The 12,535-nt window shown below is 42.0% G+C and overlaps 1 protein-coding gene across 1 annotated transcript in view; it reads right to left on the bottom strand.

Moving 5' to 3' along the window:
* CADM3 (cell adhesion molecule 3) overlaps positions 1 to 12,535 on the bottom strand; it is a 501,868-nt gene that overhangs the window by 356,770 nt on the left and 132,563 nt on the right. The window lies entirely within an intron of this gene.

Raw genomic sequence — 12,535 nt, 5'->3', positions numbered from 1 at the left:
GGGCAGAGATGCTGATACAGACAGCAGAAAGACAGACTTTGGACGGGCAGAAAGGGTTTGGAGACAAATCCGTCACTGGTGATACCTCAGTGTAAGAAAACAAAAACTAGGCAAGTCTTAGCATGTTATTGTTATATGATAATAGTACAGAGCATTATATAGGATATTAGGAGATTGTTCAAACTGCGATTTGGTAAAGTAAACGGTTTTGGCAGAGCAGCAGTGATACAGTGCTCCCCCAACTTTCCGCCCCTGCGGTGGGACAGTGGGCCTGATTCAGAGCCGGACGCTCTTTAAGAGCGCTCGCTCTGAATCAGGGCGTACCTGGTTTTTTTTAAAGACTGCCTCCTGGCCGCTCGCATAGCTGTGGGTGACCCTTGTGGTAGGGTCTCGTTCCCGCAAGCCCCAGTGAGCTTTCGGCTCTAACAGAGCTGGAATCTCACCACTGACATCACTCGTGATGTCAGTGGGGCCACCCGCAAGCGGCAGGCGTTCCTTCGGGAACGCCTCCGTTTGGCTAGCCACCCCCCCTGCCTGCCTCCAAAACGGGGCAAGCTGTCAATCACAATCGACAGCTGCCCTGCTTTGGTGCGAGACCCGTAGCGACGGAGCGCCCGTCGCTGGCCTGGTCTCGCGCATTTGCACGCCGGAGCCGGCTCCGGCGTGCGCATGCGCAGTGGGGGACCATCGACCCGCTTGCGAGCGCTGTGCGCTCACGAGCGGGTCTGAATCAGGCCCAGTGTCCGAAAAGCAGGACTGTCTTGGCAAGGGGTATGTCTCCAGGCTCCATGGCAAAATTCAAGGAAGGGCCTGTTGGTACAATTCCCAGTCAGAGAATGGGTGGATGTGTTTAGCGTAGGATCAGAGAAGCAAAATGAAGGGGTAATAGTGACTGACAACACAAACATTTCCTTGGATGTGCCTAGCATAGGGAAATATCTATGCTACTGTACAAATATCCCACTGTGCAGAGGGGTGGGCTTCAGGCTGCCCTTTGCAGGGCTCCAACTCCTGACAATGTCACATGTACAGTGAAGCTCAGGGTTTCCGATGCACTGTTCAGGCCCAGGCCCCAGTACTGGGGGAGGGGCATGGCCTGGAGGGTGCGGTTAGGCACTGGGGGCGTGACTGCAGCATCATAGAGGTGTGGTTACCCTGCTTTCAACAGCGATAGAGAAACCCTCATCATCCTATTCTGGGTCTATGTACTAAGCCTTGCAAGTGGACGGAGATAAAGTACCAACCAATCAGCTCCTGTCACTTTACAGGCTGCGTTTGAAAAATGACATTTAGGAGCTGATTGTTTGGTACTTTATCTCTCTCCAAGGCTTAGTACATTACACAGACCCCAAAGTCTTTTCGCCTGACAAAGTGCTTTTCTCCCACTTAATAAATAGGCATGTCTGCGAATAATAGAATCCGAAGCAGAAAATAATTCCCATGAAAAAATATATAATAGCTGACTGCTGACATCCCAACAAAAATATGGCTAAAATGGAAGGTTATCTGACATTCTATCGTAGGAGAACAATAACAAGTAGCTGCCATTTATTTGCACACCCGACAGATGGAAAATCAAAGACTGTCAGCTGTCTGACGAATAAAAGACAGGGATAATGTATGATAAAAAAAAAGAAGAAGCAAAGGGACAGCAGCGTGAGAAATGGCAGGCAAAGTGCATATCTGAGGGATAGAGACACTTTCCTGGCAGGGACAGAGTGAGCAGCAGACAAGAGATATCGCAAACAATTCCCAACAGTAAGCAATGAGCAGCAATTCCGCCAAACGGCAGCATCATTACACTGATAGAGAGCTGTTAGGTTAATAAAAGCGTTTACCCAATCAAAAGGAAAACTGCTTCCTTTCTGCCGTACAACTACCAGAGAGAGGGGGGGGGGGGGGGGGAGGGAGAGCACTGAGCAAAAAATGGAGAGAGCATTCTAAAAAGCCCATTACCGTACGCAGGTTATTAGCTGCAGAGTGTCCACGGACCTGAGGCAGCACAAAATAGGCCTCTTTACTGGCTCTCCACAAAACCTTTAACACTCCTCACACCCTACCAACTACACTCTGAGGACTAACCCTTTCCTCTACTGACAGGAGCGTTCCGTTGTGAGGAGAGATGGCTGCAGTGATTAATCTGGACATGAGGTGATGTAAGGGCCTGAACACAAAATGGAGGCCCTGACCTCATAATTTTCAAGTTGCCAATAAGGGTCCCACCCAGGTACCGTCCTGTGCAAGTCTCATTGAAGCGGGCAGCCAGAGGCAGGGGCGCACACAATTCGCTCTTAATGCTGAAGTTCACTTAATTGAGTGATTATTTGCAATTGCACAGATAACCCCTACGGTCAAGGTCACGATGCATGCCCAGGGCTTCAAAAAGATAAGGAGAGCATTCCCCAATATGCTAACTCCCTTCAGGAATGGATGGCCGAACTAGAGAGGATAGAGCCAGGGGCATAGAGAATGTGGACCGAATGCTCCAGGACCAGTTTGCAATGGGACTGTGAAATGGCTCACTGAAACCAGCCATGGACCTCACAAAATGATACCCTCAAGTTCCTCATTGCCTGAGAGTGTTGGCTCACACTTGCACTAATATAGTAAGTCATTACTGTACTTGTTTTTATAACACCCCTGTCTTGCCCATTCAGGCATACTGAATTCTGGGAATGCCCACTGTCCTGGGCATGCACATAGAGATGTTACACAAGATATGCTTTGCCAACTAGACTAATGCTCAGAACAGAGATATGGGTGAATGGGTACAAATAACTCCAAATGGTTTGTGTCAATGGGCCCAGGAATGTTTCCACACTCCCTCTAGAAAATACTGTGCACTACACCGCAAAGAAAATGGCCATGCTCCAGGGGAGGTGGGTGGGAATTCATGATCAGTGGGCATCAGGGCAGCAGCCCCATGGACCCCCCACAGCCCCCCAAGAGTGTACTCACAAAGGCGCTACTGCGATTGTGATGTATGGTGTAAAAAATTTCTTAGAAAAGTGCTGGGTGTTCCTGGGCAATGAGTGGGAGGTGGCTAAAAGCACAAATATGGTCCATCATATGGGTGTGTCACTGAAGTGGTTTCATATACAGACGCTCAACTGCTCTCATAGGAGGCAATGCTCAGATGAAAAATGGCCACCTGCAAAGGGCTGGTGAGACAGTGCAACCGATGGTGGCATCTAAAGGTTACACCAGGTGGTATTACAGCATCTGCAGATGCTCAAAGTGGGCGTTTCAGTCCTTGCACATTTAGAAGCACGGATTTATATACCCTAGGGATGGAGCTTGTAGGGACATTTGCATAAAGTCGCAGTTAGGTGACCAGAAAAAGGCGCAGACACATAGAGCAGATGCCTATGGACGAAGTACACACAAAGTAGACACAACGTAGTCTATGTTTGTCTATTCTGGTGATGCAGAATAGACACTGGATAACCGATTTTCAGAAAGTGCTTGCAAAGTTGTATCAAACGGCGATGATGATGAGGAACAGTCACACAACTGGGCGCTTCTGTCATTCTGCAAGCACAGAATAAGCATCAAATCACAGTTTCCTGACCACCAACCACATCTGAGGGCAGCTACGCTCACCCATCCCCAATAATAAAAGGAATAATACTGTGAAGGAAAGAATAATACTGTGAAGGAAAAAATAATACTGTGAAGGAAAAAATAATACTGTGAAGGAAAGAAAAATACTGTGAAGGAAAGAATAATACTGTGAAGGAAAGAATAATACTGTGAAGGAAAGTGACATTTATAATGAACTATGGTGAAACTGATAATACAATGGCGGAATGCTATATGGCTGCTACAGTAGTTCTAAGTCAGCTTACAAACAACCACCCAACTGTATCAAAAAAGCAACGCGTTTTGGTGTCAATTTTGGATGATTTACAAATTGTTGAATTCATCACAGCGAAACTGCTGGAAAATCAACACAAAACCGCCATTTCGATATCCAACTGGCCGCGTATCATCATCATGACTTTTCACATTTAAAAATACAACAGGCAGACAGATCAACCTGCAATTACACAAACCCCAGGAAAAGAGGTGGTTGTCACAGGCGACACACAGTAGCACAAACCATAGCTATCTTGTCTGTCAGACCTACTTCTGCTTCTTGAACGGGTCCTGTTACTTAGCATCGGTCAAGGTCCTCTGGGTTGGGGGAAAATATGTTTGGGCGTCTGCACCTTGGGAGGCCCCTGACCAATGCTAAATAGCTGTGGCCTTCACCCGTTACCTCTGGCTGGGGTAAAAAAAAAAGATATGTGCACCACCATCTAATAAATCTGTGCCCCTTTTGTGTTTAATGTAACATTTTAAAAATACAAACTGACTATGCTGACCTGGTTTCTTTAAATAAATGTTCCCGATTTATTTTCCTTTTAAGATCGATTTAAAGACCTTTTTACTTTGTGGAGTTATGTGGTTAATACCTATGCTTGCATTTCTATAAGCCTCCCTCACTAATGGGTGTTAATGTACAGTAGCAGCTGCTGTTGTTGATTTACCTTAAGTCTTTTTTTTTTTACTGCGTACAAATGTATACACAGGTCCTGTATAATGTATAACATTCTCAATATATTTCCAGGTGCATGCTGCATAGCAGAGACCTCCAGCCACATCATGGGCAGATCACATGATGGAAACCTATGTACACAATTGGAGAGATTTATCAAACCTTCTAAAGAGGACAAGTGGAGGGTTTGCCCATGGCATCCAATCAGATTTAAGCTAACATTTATCAAGTACATTCAATACAATGATACATTACATTTTATTAGTTGCTATGGGCAACATGTCCACTAGTCCTCTTTAGAAGATTTGATACATCTTTCACTCCCTGGGGCCTATTCATTATCAATAAATGGACCGGTAACCATGAGGAAATGATAGTTTCCGCATATTTTAGTTACCGGGCTATTCATCATCAGGGGTCCCAAATGCCACCTGATATTCAGCAACTTTCAGTTTTCTGAGTTTGCTTCCGAGAACAACGCCATCTTCAGATGGCGCTTTTTCTCGGATTCCAGCTCCTTCCTATGGGAAAGAGTTCCAGGGGTGCGAAGAGGGATCGGAGCGGATCCCTCCGTCGTCTCCTCACTACTTCCTAGCGGCTTTGCGCATGCGTGACCTCGGGCATAGCCGTGCCGACGGGCAGGAGGCAAGTAACGCAGCTACAGAAGATACTAACCGAGGGGACAGCTGCTTTTCGGATCAGCTGTCCTAGCACCGGAGTGTCAAGTTTCATTTGCTGCAAGTTGGCTACGTAAGTGCCCCTCACAGCGAGATCATACGGCCTCCGATGAAGAATAGGCCCCTCTATATCTCCATCAACATAACATGGCCATTGAACATGGTTAGAATGTTCTACACCCACCAGCAAGATTGGAGGCTTAGAATGTGAGGAAGGAGAATTTTGTATTTGAGAGCTTCATGCATCTCAGTGATCTCGGAGTCCAAATATGATGACAGCGACAGCCAACATTCCACAATCATTTCTCCCAACGGGAGTAACACTGGCCATTTCCGTAGCATCAGTGAGGAGGGGTGCACGAGGTTGCCACAGCATAATCTTACTGGTGAAAAGCCCTTCTTTAGTCACTAATCACAACCTACAATATACAGAGGAGTCCGCGTTCATCTTTTATGGCGCGACTTGCCACGGCACGTATTCCATAAGTCATATGTCTGCAAATGGGCGCGTGTGTTTTGTTTGCTCCATGGATCCATAGGATTGCATGGTGCGAATGCTGCCGGGCCCTGGCATACTGTGGCGTATGTGGCAAATTGCATGTTTGCCGCATCAGCTGCAAAGATGAGCGAGAACACAGCTGTATGATAAATTACACAACTTACAAGAAAAAAAAAGAAGCTGGTCAAAAACAAAAATAAAGAAATCCTCCCCAGCACACCATAATGGACCAGCAAAAAAAGAGACATACATCCTACATGATGATAGTATTGCAGAGATCTCAGTTACATACTTATGGTAAGCCACCAGCCGCGGCAAGGCATCTCTACCCTGGTGGTCCTACACTACATGATAATAGCAATGCAGAGATCTCAGTTACATACTTATGGTAAGCCACCACATGCAGCAAGGCGTCTCTACCCTGGTGGTCCTACGCTACATGATAATAGCACCTACTTTGGGTCATACATTTATGTATTTATAAATTGAGAGCCAGCTCAAACAACATACTTTGGAAGAATACAAAGGTGTCTCGTCCTAGTACAAACACGATTGAACATATTTTCCCACCAATGCACCTGATTTTATGTAATGCTCATGGAAGTTGCAGGTGTAAATGACTGCACATGCAAAACTATGGAATATAGAATTCCCCTTGGCGCTGAAAAGAGAGATTCACAGTGGTCAAGATATATTAGGGTCAATTAACCAGCAGCTGATGTTAGACGGTTGCCACCATCTACAACTAGGAATATCTCAGAAAAAAAGGAAACACAATAGCACTTGGTAATTTACCCTAGAAATTACTCCAAAAATGAAGAAATGTAATAATATGTGAAAATTAGAAAATCAACCACAGATGTATCTAAAAGTATCACAATCACAATTTAATTAGTACACATAAACAAACACATATAGACAATTACATACATAAAAATAAAACCATGTAATTGTCTATATGTGTTTGTTTATGTGTACTAATTAAATTGTGATTGTCATACTTTTCTATACATCTGTGGTTGATTTTCTATTTTTCACATATTATTACAGTTCTTCATTTTTGGAGTCATTTCTAGGGTAAATTACCAAGCGCTATTGTGGTTACTTGCAAAACTATAATTGCGTTCATGTTCTAACGAAAGCAGCTACACAGATAGGGGGGAAACTGTGAAATGCGTTAGCAACAATCATACACAAATGAGATTTATAGGAATTACTAATCTGGCTAATGGTGAAAACATCCTTTTGTCCTCGTTGGCTAATAAACATTTCATGGGACAGCATTCAAATGTAGGATAGCGACACATGTTATAAAGGCCAGTGGTCTCTCTCGTGATATAATGGAGGCTAAATAGAAAACATTTTGCAAGGAAAATTAGAATGGAGTGATCCTAAAGTGGTAGCAAGCTGGACAGAAGTGGCATTTTTACTATTTTCACTAAGCGGTTTCCAAGGTTGCGGTTTCCAAAGATTGCATATAGCATTTTTATGGGTGTGCTTCCAAAACCAGAATCTGGGGGTCCTGCTGCTACTTAGGCACTAGGCAGACAGATAACCAATAGGAATATTTTATTTTCTAGCATTCCTTGCTGTCTGAAAAAAGTTGAATTCTGCACTAGGCTTGTTTATTTTTTTTTGTAATTAAGGAGACAGTTTTACATTATTTACACTGTTGTTTTTTCAGTAATGTTTAATTCATTATGTATATTTTTTAAACATTAGATTTTTATTGTTTCAAATTTTTATAAGAAAACTTGGGGTACAGAAAGTAGAAAAGGGGAATAGAAAATAAAAGGGACAGAAAATAAAAGGTACATTGTTTGTATAGGACATATCAAATACATAAAAAAAAACATACGTACAGTTCATAAAGAACAACTGCGTTTGTTATCTAATACATAGCAATGATAATAGATCTAGCTATTATTAACAACATACTATTCGTTTGAAAAATAGAAAATAAAAATTAGGAGCTACCAACTAAGACCATCCGAATAGTCGAAATGAGAAATAGGGCTAGGTAAATCAACTCTTCCTAAATTATCCCTTGGTCTAATTATATATGCTTATTTGTCATCAATTCCAGGGTCAAATCTCATGGCCTAGGTCTTGTGGACCAGTAGTCTGACCAATTTAACCACTGAATCAGCGGGTTTGATGTCGATGAGGAGTAGTGAATTCCAGCTGTTTCAAACTCACAGTGGAGTTGGACCTTATTCTCTATGTCTTCCAGAGCAGGGATTACAGGGGAACGCCAAAGTTGAGCTATCCTTATTTTGGTTGCTATGAGGATGTGTTCCAGTATATATTGTTCATTAATAGTCAGGGATCCTCTGTATATATATGAAAGATAGCTATGACAGGTTGTGGAGAAATAGAAATTCTTAAGATTTTAGATATTAGGGTAAATACCTTTCTCCATAGCATAGTGACATGGGGACAAGATCAAAATATGTGGATTAGCGAGCCCACATGGCCACAGTTCCGCCAGCATAGATTGGGATGGGATGGTGAGATGGTATGCATTCATTTAGGAGTGAAGTATTGACGGTGAAGTAATCGGTAGTATTGCTCCATATGGGACATACATTTAGATCATTTATAGCTTGTTTTATAAATCAGGCGGCAGTCATCTTCTGAGAAGACACAGGAAAGATCTGCTTCCCATTTCTGAATTGTTGATGGTTTATTAAATTCTGTAGGTGTAATTATATAGGAGTACCACCATGTGATATTTCCTTTGCTATTAGTTTTATTTAGTTGATTGACAAAGAGTTTAGGGAGATCATGGACTATATGTGGGGATGTTTGTAAATATTTATAAAACTCTCTAAACGAGGTGTTGAAGTGTGCGTTAATTTGAGTATATGGCAAAATAATGCCGGATGTAGTAATTTCTTTAAGGGAAACTATACCTTGTGATTTCCATGTCTCAAGATTTAAATTAGGTATTAGGGTAGCTAGCCCTTCCAGGGTAAAGCTGATTGTTGGTAATTTAATATCTGGAGTTACTTTAACCATTTCCATCCAGGCTTTTCTGGTTGTGGATACCGACATTGATCTTTCCACCCACGGAATTTTAACCTGAGATGGCAACCAAAGACAGTCAGTGAGCGGGAAGGGAGAAACCATATCCCGTTCAAGCTGGACCCATGGCATTAATTTTTCTTTTGAGAACCACAGGGTTAATTGTGATAGTAAAGAAGCTATTTGGTACCAATGTAAATCTGGAAGTCCCTGACCTTCTGATTTTGGCAGGGATAGTTGTTTCCGTGCCATTCTAGGTTTCTTACCCTTCCATATATAGGAGGTAAAAAGTTTTTGGAATTTAATAAGGATATACTTTGGAATTAATATGGGTAACGTTTGAAAATGGTCTAATATCTTTGGTAAGACAACCATCTTTAAAGCTGAAAGCCTGCCTATCCATGATACATTGCACATCATCCAATCATTTAATAATAATGATAATTGTCATATCAAAGGAAGATAGTTAGCTACTATTAGTAGTAGCCGTTAGACGGATTCCCAGATATTTAATGGAGTGATCCTGCCAAGCATAAGAATAAATCCCTTTAAGGGACGACAATAAACATTGGGGAAAATTAATAGGGAGTGCCTCCGTTTTGGAGCAGTTCAATTTATAATAGGAGATCTCAGAACATTTTTCTATTAGGCCGTGCAGAGCTGACAGGGAGTTAGTCGGGTCTGTAAGGGTCAGAAGGATATAGTCAGCGAATAGACTTGTTTTGTATAATTTACCAAACAGTAAGGGGCCCAGGATGTTATGGTCCTTTGTAATGGCCTCCAACAGGGGCTCAGTGGCCAGAGTGAACACCAGTGGGGAGAGAGGGCACCCCTGTCTCGTGCCATTTTTTATAAAAAATGGAGTGGGTAATATACCATTAACAAACACTCTGGCCGAAGGGGAAGAGTATAATGCCAATATTGATGACAGGATACTGCCTTTAATTCCAAATTTCTCCAATACTGCTCTTAAGTAGCTCCAGTTCAATCTATCGAACGCTGTTTCTGCGTCTAATGATAGAAGAAGAAGGGGCTGATCAAAACTAGAAAATGCTTCGATAATATTAATCACCGTTCTCGTGTTGTCTGGCCCTTGACTTCCTGTCACACATTCTACTTGATCGTGATGAATTAATGTAGGGAGTAATATATTAAGTCTATTTGATAGGAGTTTGGCGAATATTTTTATATCCATATTTAAGAGGGCTATTGGCCTATAATTAGCCATGGATGTCAAATTCTTTCCAGGTTTTGGAAAGGCTACAATTCTTGCCTCTAGCATTTCTCCTGGGAACGAGCCTTCTGATGTGATATCATTAAACAGGTGTGCTAAGATGGGAGACAGAGTGTCTTGGAAACTTTTAAAGAATTTATTTATATAACCGTCTGGTCCAGGCGCCTTGTCTAAGGGAAGGGATCCTATTACCGATAAGATTTCTTCCCCGAAGCAGGGTTCTGCTAAAGTAATCAAGGTGTCCTCACCCAGTGATGGCAGATCGATGGTGCTAAGAAAATCGTCAATCTGTGATGACGTTGGATGGTGTGTCATCGGGTCATCTTTTAAATTATACAGGGCAGAATAATACTGCGCAAAGGATTCTGCTATATCATAGGGGTCTGTTATTTTGGTATCTTTAATATTGGATATTGTTCTAACACTTTCTTTCGCTCTTTTCCCCCTCAACTGCCGCGCCAATAGACGACCTGCCCTGTCCCCTTGAGTATAATATTTTTGGCGTAATTTGAACATTGTCTGGTGTACCTTTTTAAGTGCCAGTGTATTCCATTCTATTCTGGCACTTAGTAATTCTCTATACACTGTATCGTCATTCGGGTTAAGTTTGTGTTTAGCGTCTAGGTCTGCTAACCGACATTCGATGTCTACTTGGTGTAGAACGGCTGCCTTATGTAGTCGAGCCGAAGCTTGAATCGCTGACCCCCTAACGACTGCTTTTAGAGCGCACCAGAATATAGACGAAGACGTATATTCTGGCTTGTTGGTTTCTATATTCATGGAGAGGGCATTGGAAATTATTTGTTTAGCTTCCGGATTTTCGAGCAGGTATTCTCCCAAATGCCAGGGACCCGGGGGTGTTCTCAATTTGTTAATATCCCAATCTATAGAGAGAGACGCATGATCTGACCATGCAATAGGTAGGATTAAAGATTGTTTAATATAAGGTAAGGACCACTTGTCTGAAATGGCTAAACTGATGCGCGAATAAGTTTTGTGAACCTGGGAGTAAAAGGTGTAGTCCCTCTCCCCGGGATGTCCCGCCCTCCAAACATCATACAACTCATATTCATTTAGAATGCGTCTAAAGCTCTGGGAATGGTCTGGAGAGGAATAGGAACCTACTTTGGGTTTGGATGAGGATTTATCCCAAAACGGATCCGGCACTAAATTGAAATCCCCTAATAATAGTAGAATACCTTTTTTACTTGACTGAAGGACCGTGCAAATTTTCCTATTAAAAGGCACTTGTTTCGTATTTGGAGCATAGACTGTTGCAATCGTCACTGGAATATTGTCTAACTTACCTATAAGTATCAGATAACGGCCTTCATTATCATTTATTTGTTTTTCCAGAACGAAATTGCATATATTAGAGAATAAAATCGCCACCCCTGCTTTTTTACATGGGCCGTTGGATGTATAGCAAAAAGGATATTTGAAATTACAAAATTGACTAGTGGAGAATTGCTGGAAGTGGGTCTCTTGTAAAGCGATTATATGAGCTTTGCATTTCGCAAAATGTCTCAATGCCAATTTTCTCTTATTGGGGGAGTTGAGTCCCTTCACATTGATAGAAAGTATTTTAACCATTTGGATACAGAAGCACAATGCTTAGCTTTAGTTGATCTGAACCGAATGTTATATAAAGCAAAACTTGTTTAGCGAATGAATGTAGTACCTTAAAACTTATTAAATTGATAAAATAAAAAGCAAAGGAAAATATAGAGCAAGAATGAAGAAAAAGTAGTTCCTAAAAGGGACTATTGGGGACCACCATTGTAGGTGGTACATTGGGGTGGTTGGCCCAAAAAAGGCATTTAACCCCCGTCACGCAGGGTCTTAATACACATCATAACACTTTAGTAACAATTATAGAGAACAAATATATCAACTTGTCGGAATCATTTAAACCGAAAGCAAGGAAGAAATTCCCAAGTTATTAAATATGCGTACACATCTATTAACTAGGTTGTATATCAAACATCACACTAATACGAAGTTCAGAGCTATAAGTCTAATAGAAATGGCCGTACCATCAATATAGGCCTATGATTAACTACTTCTGTGTGTATCAACCTAGATTTAGAATTTCACTTATAAAGAACTCCTTAAAATTGAGATACTATTGATATACAACATATATCAAAATTATTCTGAGTAAGGATACATATATCAATTATGACCAGTCCTGGTTTATATGAAGATTGCTTGGAATTTTCTGCGAGATGTCCTCTAAAGTCCATGTCACTAGCAGTTGGATGCCGGCAGCTGGATCCGATACGATCGTAGTAGAGCCATTTCTATTAATTATCAATTTAGTGGGGAAGCCCCATCGGTAATTGATGGATGCTTTTTGTAGAGCTCTGGTGACTGGAAGAAATGATCTTCTTAATGCCAGAGTTGCTGCGGAGAGGTCCCCAAAAATTTGAAGTTTCCCTAATATGGCCTCATCTGCTGACCTTGCTGCGCGAAGAATCGCTTCTTTAGTATGAACAGAGTGTAGTCGCATCAGAACATCCCTAGGGGCATCAGTAGGAGCATTACGAGCCTTAGGT

The sequence above is a fragment of the Taudactylus pleione genome, unplaced genomic scaffold (assembly GCF_031769625.1).
Source record: "Taudactylus pleione unplaced genomic scaffold, aTauple2 ptg000587l, whole genome shotgun sequence".
NCBI lineage: Eukaryota > Metazoa > Chordata > Amphibia > Anura > Myobatrachidae > Taudactylus > Taudactylus pleione.
Note: the sequence above shows the minus strand (reverse complement) of the source record. Positions and strands in the feature narration are given on the sequence as shown.